Consider the following 17,332-nt stretch of genomic DNA (forward strand, 5'->3'; position numbering starts at 1 on the left):
ACATCCACAACAAAGTTATCTTCATACACCTGAAAGACATTGAGTTGGCATTTTGTGCCATTGACAGCTAATTTTCTAACAACGGGTCAAGACGCAACTACAGAATATGATGATTAGTCTCCCCAAAACCCTCAACGCTCGCTTGCAAGATAAGACCGTGAGACTGGAATGTGCAAGTAAAGATCACCCTCCAGATGTAGTGGGAGTAGGTTTTTCTTCAAAACCTTCACAGGAGATTTGAAAGACACCCAGACAGACTGAGGGGAGGGGAGGAGGTAGGAACCTCAATTCTCCGACATGTTGTATCCTTAATTCAGAGTTCAGCTATCTAAATGTTTGGCGACAAATGGAGATCTGAATAGTGAATGGATGAGTATTTTTTCACTGAACACTTTTGGATCTTTTCTGTTGATACAACTTTTCTTTTCAAACAAACAAAATCTGTATAGATTTTGGATACAATCAAGCAACTTTGTTAATGTGACTGCTGCTGTCTAGTGTTTGCTGCATTGCTGTGGGAGGAAGGCCGTCCACAGAACTTACAGGAAGTGCCAGCAGGTTTTTTAATATTGTTGTATTTTGGATGAACCTTAATTAAGTCACACATTAGACTAAAGCTTACTTTGTGCTCACTGGATCGATTACTGGAATCTCTTCTGCCTCTGAGGTGTCAAAGCTTCCATATCTGCAATTGGTCAGACAGCACAAACTAAGTGATTTTAAACAAGCTTGAATCTACAATTTGCATTCAGCCGCTGAAAAAACATCTGAAGGGTCAGGATTTCGGCATGTGAAGCCTTGATTACCGAGTTTGTTAATACTTTGCACTGAAACTCCAATTTGGCATTTTACAGCAAACCTGCCACTTCCCATACAAACAGGGAAGAGTAAAGCATTCAATGTGGTTCTGTCTCATCTGATCGTTAACTTCAAATCTACATTCCTGCCTCTCCTAATGACCTTTCACCCCTTCTCTCTCAACAAGAATCTATTTATCATTGCATTTATAATATTCCAGAGTTCCGCTTTTACCATCTTTTCTGGAAGAAAACTCCAAAGAATACCTACATTTTGAGAGATTTAAAAACATCACTGTTTTAAATTGACAACCACTGCCCTTTAGACACTCACCCTTTATTCTAGTCTCTTCTATAAGAGGAAACATTGTCTCCAAGTCTACCCTGTCCAAACAGTCAGTTTATTTTGTTTCAATCACGTTGCCTCTTCCTTCCCTAAACATCAACTGATGCAAGCCTTGCCTGTGCAAATTTTCCTTGTAAGACAAGTCACTTAGTCTCGGTGTTATTTCGGTAAACCTGCTCTGAACTGCGTCTCATATATTTACTTCCATCCTTGAAATACACTGACAAATACAAAGAAAATCATTCAAGGCATGGGCTCACCGTTGATCCCTAATTTTGTGCTTAAATTCCCTCATGATAAAATGAAAACATTTAATTGCTTTCCAAATTACTTAATGTGTCTGTACGTGATCGTTTTGGGATTCATGCACAAGGATACCCAGAATCCACTATATCTCAGAGCAATGCAATCTCCTTCAATAAAAACAAAACTGCTACTCTTTCTGCCAAAATGGACTTCAAATTTACCCATATACAACTTTATTTGTCAGATCTTTGACAACTTGCTAAACCTATATTTCTCTGCAGTATTCCGAAGTCCTCTAAGGTTAATTTTTTTAGCGCATCTTTGTCACGTCACCAAATCTGTCAGTGATAAATTCATTCCTTCAGAAGTATTGGACTGGTCGTCAACACTTGGAAAACTTGGGCAGGAACAGATTTTTTAAATTATACTCATACTTTACAATCCTAACCATTTTGGACTCAAGTTAATTCTCAGTCTCAAATAAAAACCTCAGTAAATGAGAACACTCACGTAAAAAGGGATGAATTCCTTGGATCACATAACAGAACACTAAAATAAGTATAGTATCTAGTCAGACTGTTTCTCCCTTTCACCACGTATAAAGGAAAATCTTGAAATGTAGGGTGCCTGTAAGGTGAACGGATACTATAAACATCCGTTGAATTATGATGATCTTTTAGCCGAATTAAAATGGTTTACTCAAACACTAATCTTAAACACAACATCTGTCCAACTGGTAAAATGGATTTGAACTTTTGAATGGCATGGAAGCCATTTTGTTGTCAACTTTTTAAAAACTCCAAGAATCTCTCTGCAGATGAAGACTTTCACCAAAAGACAATGGACAAGTTAGAGATCTGAGCAGCCAAAGTAATAAACAGCTACATTGTGAAAGGAGGAGACAGTAAATATAACAGATGATTGCCTTAACCAGAGCGACCTTAGAGTTTAATGAGAACCAAACTCCTCAAATTTCAACAAACCACAGTTTGCTGTGATTCCTTGGTTTTACAAAATTTTCGCTTGACCTTTAAAAGAATACCATCATCTAAGATGACCACCGGCCTAACATAAAAGCAAATAAGAAAGTAATAACCTGCAAAGAATCGTTCTCCACTATCTCACCTCTGAGAGATAATGTGAGACACATGAGTGAGCTGTGATGTTTCAAATTCTACGGCAAGTATGGGTCATCTTTTTTAAAAAAACTCAGAAGCTTATTGCTGGAATTATTCTGCTGAAACATTTATTTACTTCGGCAAAGAAAGACAATATTTTGGCCACAGGCAAAAAGAAAAACCCTAATTCCCTTTTGAAAGGTCCAGCTGGATCGATTTCTGCAATCCAGTGCGTTCATGCAAGCCAGCTCATTAGCTTACTGCTTTGAAGAAAAATCTAATCACCTCTGGTTATTTGCTGATCTTCTCAAATTTTATAACCATGGCACATTTGGGAAACTTTTCCTCCCCAGGGATATCCCTCTAATGTCAGAGGTACATCAATTGAAGGTCAGCAGTGGTAAGAATCGCTTTGTCCCCGAACTGAGTTTTGATAAGTTACCCCAAAACACCATTTGTGAAGTACATAAACTGTTCAATCCTCACCCAACATTTAAAAAACTAATGTATAAAAACTGAGGTGACAAGAGAAACCATCACTGATGTCATTTGAAAAACATTTCACCCATTATTACAGAATTGCGGCATTCCTGCATATTTCAGTTGGAAACAGACATTCATTTGACCAACATTTCAGTTTTGCAAGAAAGGTTCCTCACCCTGAACTCAGCTTCCAAACTTCGATTGTTATGCCCAACACACGCTTACAGACAATTGATCAGAGATAATGGGAACTGCAGATGCTGGAGAATCCGAGATAACAAAGTGTGGAGCTGGATGAACACAGCAGGCCAAGCTGCATCTCAGGAACACAAAAGCTGGATCTAGGCCCGAAACGTCAGCTTTTGTGCTCCTAAGATGCTGCTGGGCCTGCTGTGTTCATCCAGCTCCACACTTTGTTATTACAGACAATTGATAGACTTTTTTCAATTAAAATAACATTTTCCATTCACTACATGCAGAAACTTAGACATCCCAAACATTGTTTCAGGAAACTCCAAACTACACAACAAGTATTGAAGGAAGTCAACATCACTGTTTATCTTTAATCCCAAGGTCTAGTCATTGTCCTAACACATTCACCGCATTTATTAAACTTTGTGTTGTACTGGGTCTCGATCGCTTCATTATTGCGAAAAATTAATCAAAAATACATTGCCACCTGTCTCAGCATTATGTTTTGTGAGTATGTTTTATTCACTTCTGTCCCAAACCACGAGCGGGGAGCTTAAACATGATTTGTGCCATCAGGGATATTGGAAGGGGATGGGGGCACAAAACAGGAGAACTGAAGGACTGCTTTGCTTTGTTGTAAACAAACAAGCTCATCACTTCCACTGCACAGTCTCTCTTTATGAAGGACTTCAAGTCTAACTACTTTTAATCAAGTTATTCAGACATATTGTGACACATGACATCAGCAGACAGAATTTGAATCTGGACCTTTTAGGCAGAAGGTAGGGACATTATCACTCCATCTGTGTGGAGGATAAAATCTTCCAGAATACTTTAAAAAAATGTCCTGATGAAATTGGATGAAAGTTAAAGCCCAAATTTGCAGAGCTTAATGTCCAAGGGATTGGGGTGCAGGTAAGTTCGTATCTCCAATGATAAAAAAAAATCTCCGTTACTGAGGGTTGGATGGAGGGTCTCAGTTTACTGAGAGTTGTTTCCAGATGGCTAGTTTCAGCGATTCATTGCCACAACAATTAATAACAAAAATTACTCGACTGAACAAACTTTTCTATCATTACCATTAAACAAAGGAGATGCTACTATTTATGCTCACTTGTCCAGGAGGAAGTACAACACACTTTCAGCAGTGGCATATATTTTGTATGTTGAAAAGAATGTGCGGATGTAGAAAAGCTCCTTGTTCATGAGAGCAATTACAAAATTTTCGACAAGTGTTTTTGAGGTCTCAGAGTTAAGAATTTGAATGTTGGAGGTATTGACAGCGAGACCTGAAGGAAGCTCATCCCCTGATGCCTAATGTGATGCAGGAACAACGTTTATTGGTATAGACCTCTGACATGGTGGAAACATTTCAAAATGTTTCACATTTACATAATCATTTAAAAATCACTCCAAGATTCATGAAGCTAAAACTAGGACAGGTCACCAAAAGCTTGGTCAGAAAGATTGGTTTTGAGGACAAAGAGGAGATGTTTTGGAAGAGTGTCCCAGAACTGGGTCGCTGAACACACCAATGACAGAATAAAGAAGTTCAGCATGCAGGGAAAATCAAAGTGGCCGGAATTAGAAGTGCAAAGATATGAGCATTGAAGGGCTGGAGGGGAATACCATTGATGAGGAGATACAATATGTTTAATCCAATGATAAAGCAGCTGGTCACTTCATGTATTACTTGAACCATTAAAAAAAAACACAAAGTTAAAGTCAAAACATCACAGAAACATGGCCAGCTAGATTCATATAAAACAGAAATTTGAGCCTTGGAGTTATTTTGTATTGATCTCAAGAATATTAAACCGCTATTTGAAGTAAATAAACATTTAATATTAAATCCCTTCAGCTGACCACCCACGATTTCTCAATTTCTACTTCAATCCAGTCATCAGACGGGCCAGAAAGTTTCCACAACTGAGTAAATGTGGAATTATGTGCAGCAACTTCTGCCTACAGATCGAGGCCACAGCAAGCTACAGGAAACAAGACAGTCCGGCTTCAATCACGTTTGAACTCTCTGCTAACATTATCACTGACCTCACATTTCTGAACAATATTGTTTTTAGGAATCTAATTACTCTTGAAAGCAAGCTTACATAACTGGAAGGAAAGCAGAGAGATGTAAAATGTTTGCTGACTTGGCGGAAAATAGGAGGGAGAAACTGAAGAAAAAGGAAACCTGTTTTTTTTTGTTCCACAGCTCATGCTATGCAAGATCTCTTCCTATGTGCTGCCTAAGGATTATCATACTTGATACTGTGGAGAGTGCAAAAGAAATTAAGAACTCTCACAAAGAACTTCATAGTTCAAATCGCATCAAGCACCCCTATATCAAATTCAGCTTCCTTCATGTCAGCAGATGAATATACCTTTGGGATTAGGCAGGGGTCGGGTGGAGCATGTCAGCAAAGGAGGGAATTGGAGCACTCTTTAAGGAGCCCGATTTGAAAATTGAAATCCAACTTTGCCAGAGTAGCTGGCCGGTTCTGTCAGAACAATGAATTGTCTGTAATCACAGGAAATGTATTTCCAAGACTTGTTCCAAGTAATAGAAAATTGTACGAAGTGTGTTTCAATCAACTGAAGTTGGCATCTTAAGGACTTTACCCCACACAAGTACAAAAAAGCATGACTGAAGAAAAGCTTAACCTTCAAACAAAGATAACAGGAGGCCAAGCAGCGTCTTTGGAGCACAAAAGCTGACATTTCGGGCCTAGACCCTTCATAAGAAAAGGGGGAGGGGGAGAGGGTTCTGAAATAAATGGGGAGGGGGGGAGGCAGATCGAAGATCGATGGAGGAGAAGTTAGGTGGAGAGGAGACAGACAAGTTAAAGAGGCGGGGATGGAGCCAGTAGAGGTGAGAGTAGGTGGGGAGATAGGGAGGGGATAGGTCAGGCTGGGGAGGTCGGATAGGTCAAGGGGGCGGGATGAGGTTAGACAGAAGGAAATGGGTGTGTGGCTTGGGGTGGGAGGAGGGGATAGGTGAGAGGAAGAACAGGTTAGGGAGGTGGGGATGAGGTGGGCTGCTATTGGGATGCAGTAGGGGAAGGGGAGATTTTGAAGCTCAAATTGTTTATGTGTCATCATATTTTGATCCAGTAAGACAAATAACATTAAAAATAAATTGATGTTTTATGACCAGGCTGACAATCTCAGTCAGAGAAATTATGTAACGTTCATGTTTAAATATTAAAAGAGCAAAACTATTGAATGGCTGCAATACATTACTAAAATAAAGGCTACCAGCTGTCAATACATTGCCTTCAGCATTTTTAATGGTGAAATCTCTGTTCCTTCCTCTCTCACACTACTACTCATTCCTTCCATCTGTTCTGCTGCTGTGGTAACAGGCTATCAGCTCTTCTCCTCAACTTTACTTCATAATCATTCTTTTAATTGCCTTCAAATCAATTTGTTTCAAATGAATGCTTCGCTTTCCTCCTCGGGGAACCTAGATTTTCAAAAGAGATGTTCAGAAGTCTGTGCTGCATCTAAGGGTCACTCAGTGCACATTCTGGGCTTCTTCCCTCCCTGGGCTTCATTGTACACTTCTCTCATTCCGCTAAACTTCTTCCTGCTCTTTTCCTTCCCATTCATCGCACGGTGTAACAGAAGAAAGGGCAGGATATCGATGGAAGGATGTGCCCTCCAGTGTTCTACGTTTTCACAATGCCAGCAAAAAGGAAAAAAAATTATAATCGAGCACAGTAAATCACGGTCCCTCAACGCACAGCTTTTGCGGTGATAAATCAAAACTGGTGTGTTTTCACAGCATATTGAACACATGCAATTAGTAAGCACTCAACAGGCATGGAGCAAATCTCTCAAGCGGATATTAATTTGTCAATAAAAGCAGGATGGAAGAGTTGAAGTTAATTATGCAGTGGAGAAAATCAAGTGAAGTGTGCACATTCAGGTTCAAATATGAAGTACAATTTCACATGAACATTATTTTATTTCCCTCTCATAGTCAAAATGCCACAACACATTAGCTTGCCTGACAGATGACATGTTCTTTTCTTGTTTCGAATTCAGGAATTGGTTTGCAAATCTGGTGCAAATTTGGACTTTGTTATCTGAAGGTTGCCAGGCACAACATGTGGCAGAGCAGTGGGAAGTGGCCAGTGATTGAAACACCATCTAATGTACACTCTTAACTCCTATTAAAACATTGCAGTTTGTGGCTGAAAGTTAGTTCTAGTCATGATGGTTTTTAAAAATTTACAAAAAACATGACAGTTATTTTCACCACACCCACTACACTACATCAAGGGACACAATTCCTCTTCATGATTATACCGTTGTTTTGTGGTCATCATGAATGCAAGTTAGGCGACTATTCTATCTCAGTCTTAAATTGAAAAGAAGAATTTGCACACATCACTTACTTAATTAATACCAATTAGAAAAGTTTGAACAAATCTCTATCCTAGTACACGGCATACTTTTGTTCCTCCATTTGTCTGACAGTTTGCTTGCTGAAAATCTCAGAACTTAAACAATATTTTTTGAATTCATAGGAGTAAGGTCTCTTGAGCTTGCTCCATTGTATCACATCATGAAGCATTTCTCTCTTAACGCCATTTATCCACCATTTATCCATTTACCGTTAATACACTAACATAACATAAATGGCAGTCTTGAAGTTCTGAATGAACCCAACAGAATCCATCTTCAGAAGCGCCAATCAACTACATTTTTGTGAAAAACGTTTGTCGCCAGATTTCACAGCCACCTGATGTAGCTCGGATTTGAAAAGTGCAGCAATAGTTATTTCCTGACATAAACAGTCAGTGATTATCACAAAAAAACCAGCTTGTTTATTGCAAAGTGACCCACCTTTCGAAAAAAAAGTCACCATTACCACACCACATCATAGGGCTGTGCTCACATGAGCGAGAGAGAGAGACAGCTGGTGTTTGTTTAACCTGCCTGTCAGGCACGGGGAGAAGTTGAGAAGGACAAACCCTCATGGTCAACACAAATGTTTGTTTACTCTTTCAATATCACCTTGCTCTTCCTTCGAACAATTGAAACTTTAAAAGGCCAAGTGAGCAGATGAGGGCATCAGCCTGCAAATATTTCAGCTCCCTCAAAATGAAATGGGACAAACCTATGACCAAATATATAAAACATCTTGCACATCGTGGAAGAACGTGCGAGTGAGTGAGTGCTGGATGGTATATAGGAATATGAAGAATAAGTAATCAGGGGATTGGAATTTGTCGTGTGTAAAAAACCAAGGATAGTTCATACCATTTTTATTCCGAGTAGTATGACGGAAATCTGACTGATTCGGGAAGCTGACCGATCGGAAATAACAGTCAAATCTATAAGATAAATGAAAACATCATGAGAGACAAAATCAAATTCAACATGTAAAGAGAAGGCTGCCATCCAAATTAAATATTGGACCAAAACGGATAAAATGCTGACTTCAGTGTAGTTACATCTGTCCATGTTCTGTTTGCTCTTCTGTTATCACTTTGCTCTTCCTCAGAAAATACAACTTTAAAATCCTAACTGAGCCAACACGGACGTCAGGATTCAGACTTGTCAGGCCACTCAAAATAAAAGTCAACAAAGCTTTCACATCAATACATGAATAAAAATCACTGTACACACCCTGGAAGCACTGTCTCAGAATCTAAAGGGAGTAACCCATAGTCGAGGCTAGGGAGGCTGCCTTCATGCAGGATAGGTTAGCCAAGAGCAGTCTCTGGCATTAATGCAGGGTAATGGGCACTGTCAGATGGTCACCCGAGGCAGTCAGCTTCTCAGAGTCCACACCTCTGCAGTCCAGTGAGTGGGCACAGTCAGCCCAGTGGGAGACTGAATCCAGTGTGGGGAGTGGGGAGAAAACAGCTGGGAGACTGTAGAGACATCAGTTAGATGTCGGGTCACCTATTGCTCAGCATGTCAAGGTCGCTCAAGGGGGCTGCCACATCAGTCCTCATTGTGCTCAGTGATATTACACTGAGAACTGTCTGACTCTAGGGTCAGGCTGCTGCCCTTGATGCAAGGCTGACAACTACTACTTTTCACAGGTGTCATGGGCCGCTGCTGTTTATATCGTGTCGGACACGGGCGGCACGGTGGCTCAGTCGTTAGCACTGCAGCCTCACAGCGCCAGGAACCCGGGTTCGATTCCAGGCTTGGGCGGCTGACTGTGTGGAGTTTGCATATACTCCCCGTGTCTGTGTGGGTTTCCTCCAGGTGCTCCGGTTTCCTCCCACAGTCCAAAGATGTGTAGGCTAGGTGGATTGGCCATGCTAAATTTCCCATAGTGTTCAGGGGTATGTGGGTGAAAGGAAGATGGGTCTGGGTGGGATGCTTCAAGCGGTGGTGTGGACTTGTTGGGCTGAAGGGCCACACTGTAGGGAATCTAATCTAATCTAATATGTCAGAGATGTGTATGAGCAAATGGAACAAAGGAGCAGGCAAATTTCCAAGATAACAAAGTGTGGAGCTGGATGAACACAGCAGGCCAAGCAGCATCTGCAGTTCCCATTATCTCTGAAGGCAAATTTCCATGTGAGGTCTGGAATAAGTGAGTCAATGCCTGACTGAACATGGGGAGACAAGGAACTGGATTGAAGCTTGTGCTTTGTGAAAAATTAACGATAACTCATACCTTCCAGATTCGAAGTGAGTTGGAGTCCGAGGAATGAGAAAGGTGAAGTATCGTCAAACCTAAAAGACAAATAAAAGTAAAAGTCAAATTCAACATGAAAAGAGAAAGAGTACGATCACACTTAAATACTAGACCAAAAAATATCAACTGCTGACTTCAGCCTCATTACATATGTCTAATATTCATTTGCCCCTTCACTGCCTACTTGGTCCTGCTTTGACAATTTAACACTTTAACTTGTCAACTGAGCAGCCAGGACATCACCCTTCAGATACTTCAGGTCAAAATGAAACTCAACAAAACTTTGCCCCAATCCACCACCTTGAACATCTGGAATGATTTCCCAAAGGGCCTTTTTCATCTAAATACTATTTTTTGGCTGCTGTAATGTAGGAAAGGTACTGGTTAATGTGCAGACAGCACGTTTTCATGAATAACAATTGGTAATGATTAGTTTCTCCATTGAAATAACATTCACTGAGGGATAAATAGTCAATGATTTATACGGGAGAATTCCATTCTTGTTTTTTTGCGAATTGTTGTGATAATGGGATCTTATGGCCATCCGAGATGAACATGTTCCCTGCTAATATCACCTTCAGCAAAGACCAGAAGAAACATTTTGCTCCATCAAAGAGTAGACACAAAAATGTGGCCAATATAATTTTGGTTTTGGCAAGTACTGGAACCATTGTGACCCACAACATACACGCATTAATTCAATCGGGTTACCCCATATTCACATCATTTTTCCAGTTTTCCCGTCTTTGAAATTCGTACTAAAATCCAATTTCTTTACAAACAGTGTCCAGTATATATTGAATTCAAATTACCTCAAAACTCTTCTCACAACCAAGAGTGATACCACGAAGGTATTGCTCCTTTCCCTCCGCTTCAATTAGTGTTAGTTCTAATTACACTGATGAGGGAGAGAAAAGAAATAAGCGATGCGCACTTGAAACTGCAGAGCTACAAGTCTGCAATGTTCACCTCACGTTGTCTCAACATGAAGTGAGGACACACAGCAGTTACTGTTTATTCTTGTTTGTGTTTATGACATCACAGGCAAACCATTGTGATGTCACTGGGCTTATTTTTTAAAAGAAAACCTTCCCGAGAAAGAACACAAAACCTGTTCGAGCAGTTACCTGCTGTTTTCCACTTCCTCTCCATGTACGCGGTTGTCATGTGGGGAGGGCTTGTTTGTAAATGTGGGCATCATGCCATGGATGCAGTTTCCCATCTCCGCCATCTTCCCTAACAGCTTTCCTGGTATATTGCCCATGGGGGTGAAGGCACCAGGAGGCCTGCCCACATGTGACCAATCCGTCTATTAATTTATTTGGCGGCCAGGCTGGCTGGTCAGCTGTCAAGAGGATGGATGGTCTCCTCTGTCCTGAAAGTCCCTTAAAAACATCCTGGAGGTTAATTCAACCTTTACATTGACCTTTGAATCCTTTGCACTCCTCTCGTCACAGTCACGACAACACTTAGTGTTATGTCCTGCATGTTCATCAACTCTCTATTCATGCTCATACATTATCTTCAGTTCCAGAGACCTTATCTTATCTATTAGCCATCATTGTGACACCTTACAAAGTGCCTCTTGGGATTCCAGGTGTTATGCAGCTGTTGGTTTCCTCTTTCCAACCTCACTTGTTTGACTCTGAAAAAGGAATAAAATTGTCAAACATGCCTGGCCCCAGGGTGACCGTGGACTTACCTGCAACTGTCCTGTCTCCATAATGGAATGTCTTCTTCTGGATTGACCGCGTTGATTTAATCAGATGACACGATTTTTGTTTTAAGTGCATTGCTGAAACATATTTAATGAAGGGACATTATGAAGCACTTTCCCAACTGATTAAAGTCATGTTAACTGGCTTTATTCCTTATTTTTGCTCTTCCTTCTTTCTTAAATAGCAGTGTTACAACTGCAAGTTTCTACTTCACTCAGACTTTTCCAGAATACAGGATGTTTTGGTAAATCAGAAACCAAAATACCTACAATGTCTGAAACTGGGCTCCAGGCGTATTCAGTTTCTTGGAAGGACGGACAAGGAGGAGGAGGTAGGTCAGCATTGCTGATTACAGAATAAAATTAATATGGTAATGACAATGGATATTAGTTCTGGTGAAATGGAGTCTGGGTACAGTTTAGAAACATCAAGGGACAGAAATTGACAGTGTTCGATGTATATACACCCCAGTCAACTCCAGTGGTAATTTTAGCAGAAGGCACAAAACAGGAAATTGAAGCTGCCAGCGGAAAGGGAGAGCTCTAATTATGATAAAAGGTCACTGACTTCAATAGTCAGGTGACTTTAGTTGGCATAAAGATTGGGCAAAGCAAATCAGTTATCATCCCATCAAGGAGGAATTCCTGACGTACTTTTTAAATTCATTCACAGGATGAGGGCATCACTGGCTAGGCTAACATTTATTACCCATTCCTAAATGTCCAGAGAGCAGTTAAGAGTCAACCACATTGCTGTGGATCTGGACTTACATGTAAGCAAGGAAGGCAGTTTACTTCCCTTAAAGGATAACGGATTCATGCTCATCATTAGACGCTTTATTCCAGGTTTGTATTGAATTCAAATTCCGCCATCTGCTGCAACGGGATTCAAACACAAGTCGCCAAAATACTATCTGGGTCTCTGGATTAACTGTCCAGTGATAACAACCTCAGGCCATTGTCTCCCCAATGAAGTGTGTGCTATGCGGGTTTCTGGGTCAACACTTTGAGGAACCAACAAGCAAAACTGAAGTTTGAGGTGGGAAGACTGTGTTCATGTCCCCTCGGGGAAGTGACCCTCATTTTCACCCACAGAAGGAAACTAACAAGGACACCTTCCACCGAGAGTGCCAGAGGCTTTCGGAGAGAGCAACCCCCAGAAAGCAGAACTTCACTCACTTGGCTCTATTGTCCCATTTCAGACTCCAAAACGAGAACCTATTTTCAGCAACAAATGGAAGTATTCGACGGAATCCCTGGGTTTGTGCTCCTCCCCCATTGCTCACCTGCAGTCTTCCTGCTTCACCTTGGTCTTCCAGCCCTGCCATTCCAAATGCACCTCCTCAAGTGGAAGGACAAACAGCAATGTGGAATTTCAGACACATTTCTGGCCTGTGGAGGAAATGATACTGTTATAATTTCGGATAATTTTTAAAGGACTCTTTTTGACCTTTGAAGCAGGGAGTGTACAAACACTATCACAGGCCCCAATGAGGCTCGAACTCACAACCACTGGTTTATGAGACCAGTGCTCTGACCACTGAGCTATGGAGCCAGGCACAGAGACATGGAAACAGGGTCTCATGAATTGGAAATGAAAAAGTAATAGATAACTGGAGACTATTATAAATCAACACATAACAAAACTGAAACAGAGCAGAGAGGCATCATGTGCAAAAGGATGGGAGAATGCAAGGCCGAATCAGGCAGTGTCCTGAGTGCCATAAACAGATCTTTCCTGCTAGTCCAGTGATTACGATTCAGTGCCTTCACTGTCATAGCCTGTTCATGGTTATCATTTAAAGTAATAATTATGAAATATTCTGATCTTGAGAAGCAGAATTATGTCATTGATCAGTCAAAATCGATTCACTCCATGTTACAGTCCCACATCAGCAATGCCAGCTGAAACTGCCTGGTGTGCAATCAGTTTAAAACAAGAATAGAGGGGAGGTCAGGGAAAGTGAAGGGAAATGGTAGTTTGTGAGAGGTGACTGGAGGCCAAGTGGAGCCAGGCTCACTGTAGGTGCTGAAGACCAGTGTTCACTGTTTGCCCTGGTATACAGATCATATTGGATCAATCACACAAGGATCCTCCTTCGTGTGTTGTCCTTTGCACATCACAACTCGGGTCAGTGCCTCGAGGGGTTCGGATACTTTTACTTTGGCAACTAACTCAGGTCAGTGGTGCACAAACTAAGCTGTGTCGGGACACTATTTAAACGGGCCACCACTCATTGCAATGACCCAGAACTATGCAGAAAGAGGAAGAACACCAGTACAAAATCTTCGCTTTGAATGGATATCCCTGCAATTTCATCCGCAGGTGCTGACTAAACAGCAACACGAAGAGGACACATTATGCCCTAACACACTGGACACACTGCCATACATCAAGAACATATCAGAACTGACAACTCCTATGACCACTAGGAATTACGGTAGCACACAAGCCCAAAGCCATGCTACAACAAACATTCTCAAGGATTAAAGACACCATACCCATGACATGCAGAACTGACATTGTTTACAAAATACCATGCAACGACTGCCACAAACATTATATCAGACAGACAGGAAGGAAACTAGCCATCAGTATGCATGAACATCAGCTGGCAGCAAAATGACATGACAAACTTTCCCTAATATCAGTACACCCGGATAATGAAGACCATCAGTTTAACTGGGACAACATAACCGTAGTAGTGCAATCCAAACATAGACACACATGGGAATTCCTAGAGGCATGGTTCTCAATCCATAATGCAGTCGGCAAACGTATAGAATTGGACCCCATATGCAACCAATTCAAACAGAATGCGAAATGACAGAAGTTGCTGGAACAGACCGGGCAGTATAAATTTCAAGTGGAGGAGAACAACATCGCTTCTTCGGAAGTCTCACTCATGACGTTACCTCGCATGATAATGAAAAGTCTGAACAAAAACAAGCCACCTGGGTGAGCAAGTTTACAACTTTACTTGTTAACTTTACCGTTTAATGTGTGGCTGAGTGTCAGTTGTTGTGATATTATACACTCACTGCTCTACCCGCTTCTCCCGCTGTAGACAAGGTTTCCCGACAAAAGGTAGCTTTATGTGGAACTCAAGCAGTTTCTCCTGACAATGTGTACCGTTGCCATGAGGTGGGATATGAAATATACAATGAGCTGAAGTAGCCCCACACTCATGTTACTCATTTACCTTTCAATTTCAATTTTCAATTTCCAAAACCCAGCAATCCATTCACTTCAGCTGCTGGGAACCTGACAAAAACAGCTTTGGGCAGACATTCCTCTTCGGGAGCGTCTGTCAATTTGCAAGGGTAGAAAAGCTGTCAACTTCACTCGAGTGAGAGAGGATACAATATTCCAATCTTCCAATTCAAATTCAGACGCTGTATCAATTACATCACTGGCTCCACACATCTTGCTGCAGCTTTCATCCTGTCGACTTGTGATGTAATCAGGGATACTGGCAGACAAACCATTTGCAAGGTGAATATCCTGCAAAATAATCACCATCACAGGTGCACTTCAATGTTCTCCACTTTGTGAAGCGGTGAATGTCACTGGCAAACGAAACACATTAGCCCTCACATGCCTGCTTCACTGTCACCTATTTCTTTGCCACCTGTTTCTCTGCTGAAACTTGCCATTGTTTTGTTCACAGTCATTGCAAAGTTCTGCCTCACATATCTTTTTTTATTAAATTATGTCCTCGCAACTTAAAAACATCCCCTAGTCTTGAAATCTCCCATCCTTGGGAAATGACGACCACAATTCATACCATCTACATGTCTCATTATTTTATGAACTTCTAATAGGCCACCTCTCAACCTCCGAAGCACCAGTGAGAAAAGTCAAAGTCTATCCGACCTTTCTTTATAAATCAAAGCTTCCATACCAGGCAATATCCTGGTAAACCTCTTCTTAACACTCACCAGCTTCATAATATGCCTCCTGTAATTATGTGACAGAAACCACACACTGAATTCCAGAAGAGGTCTCATTAACATCCTGTCCAACCTCAATATGACTTCCGAACTCCGAAACTGAAACAATTGAGCAATGAAGGCTGGCGTGCCAAAAGACTGTTTAACCACTGTCTAAATGGGATGTAAACTTCAAATAATCATGTACCTGGATCCCCTAGGTCCATGAGTAGGCACCTTAACAGTGAGACAAAGTCTGTGGGAGGATGAGGAATAGTTTTGAATTTCTTTGACCTCACATCTAAAGAAATTTATTGTACACATGCAGCCGAATAAGTTCAACAATTCATTCTCCATGAAGAACTATGAATGAACCTGAACATTTTTCAATTAAAAAGTAAAGTTAGACCCTCTAGAGTCAGAAGGAAGCCGTCACTGTTCTGTTTCTGAGCTTATATTACCCAAGTTCTGCACCATGTCCATATGAGGATGGATAAGGGAGAACCAGTGGATGTAGTGTACCTGGACTTTCCGAAAGACTTTGATAAAGTCCCGTATAGGAGATTGGTGAACAAAATTAGGGCACATGGTATTGGGGGCAAAATACTGAGTTGGACTGAAAATTGACTGGCTGACAGGAAGCAAAGAGTAGTGATAAACGGGTCCCTTTCAGAATGGCAGGCAGTGACCAGTGGGGTACCACAAGATTCGGTGCTGGGACCGTAGCTGTTTACGATATATATTAATGATATAGACGAAGGCATTAGAAGTAATATTAGCAAATTTGCTGATGACACAACGTTGGGTGGCAGTGTGGAATGTGAGGAGGATGTTATGAGAGTACAGGGTGAGTGGGACAAGCTAGGTGAGTGGACGGATGCATGGCAGATGCAGTTTAATGTGGATAAATGTGTGGTTATACACTTTGGTGGCAAGAATAGGAAGGCAGATTACTATCTCAATGGAGTCAAGTTCGGTAAAAGGGAAGTACAACACGATCTAGGTGTTCTTCAACATCAGTCAATGAAAGCAAGCATGCAGGTACAGCAGGCAGTGAAGAAAGCTAATAGCATGCTGGCGTTCATAACAAGAGGAATTGAGTACAGGAGCAAAGAGGTCCTTCTGCAGCTGTACAGGGCCCTGGTGAGACTGCCCCTGGAGTATTGTGTGCAGTTTTGGTCTCCAAATTTGAGGAAGGACATTCCAGCTATTGAGGGAGTGCAGCATAGGTTCACGAGGTCAATTCCTGGAATGGCGGGACTATCGTATGTTGAAAGATTGGAGCGACTGGGCTTGTATACACTTGAGTTTAGAAGGATGATTAGAGATCTGATTGAGGCGTATAAGATTATTAAGGGATTGGACACTCTGGAGGCAGGAAGCATGTTTCCGCTGATGGGTGAGTCCAGAACCAGAGGACACAGTTTAAAAATAAGAGGTAGGCCATTTAGAACAGAGTTGAGGAAAAACCTCTTCACCCAGAGAGTGGTGGATATATGGAATGCTCAGCCCCAGAAGGCAGTGGAGGCCAACTCTCTGGATACTTTCAAGAAAGAGGTAGACAGAGCTCTTAAAGATAGTGGAATCAAGGGTTATGGGGATAAGGCAGGAACAGGATACTGATTGTGGATGATCAGCCATGATTGTAATGAATGGTGGTGCTGGCTCGAAGGGCTAAATGGCCTACTCCAGCACCTATTGTCTATTCATTCACCATATCCTGATACATGAACTTTGGATCACTCTCCAAAGGTATCAGTAACTATTGCCAATCCTCAGTTACATCTGGAGAATTTGATGTTTGACCTTTCTGAACCAGTGCAGGTCGTG

The 17,332-nt window shown here is 41.4% G+C and overlaps 1 non-coding gene across 1 annotated transcript; it reads right to left on the bottom strand.

The window, feature by feature from the left end:
* Positions 1-13,051: 13,051 nt before the first annotated feature.
* trnam-cau (transfer RNA methionine (anticodon CAU)) lies at positions 13,052-13,124 on the bottom strand. The gene has a single exon. It is a non-coding gene; the product is annotated as a tRNA-Met (tRNA).
* Positions 13,125-17,332: the final 4,208 nt, after the last annotated feature.

The sequence above is a fragment of the Stegostoma tigrinum genome, chromosome 39 (assembly GCF_030684315.1).
Source record: "Stegostoma tigrinum isolate sSteTig4 chromosome 39, sSteTig4.hap1, whole genome shotgun sequence".
In the NCBI taxonomy this organism is placed as follows: Eukaryota; Metazoa; Chordata; class Chondrichthyes; order Orectolobiformes; family Stegostomatidae; genus Stegostoma; species Stegostoma tigrinum.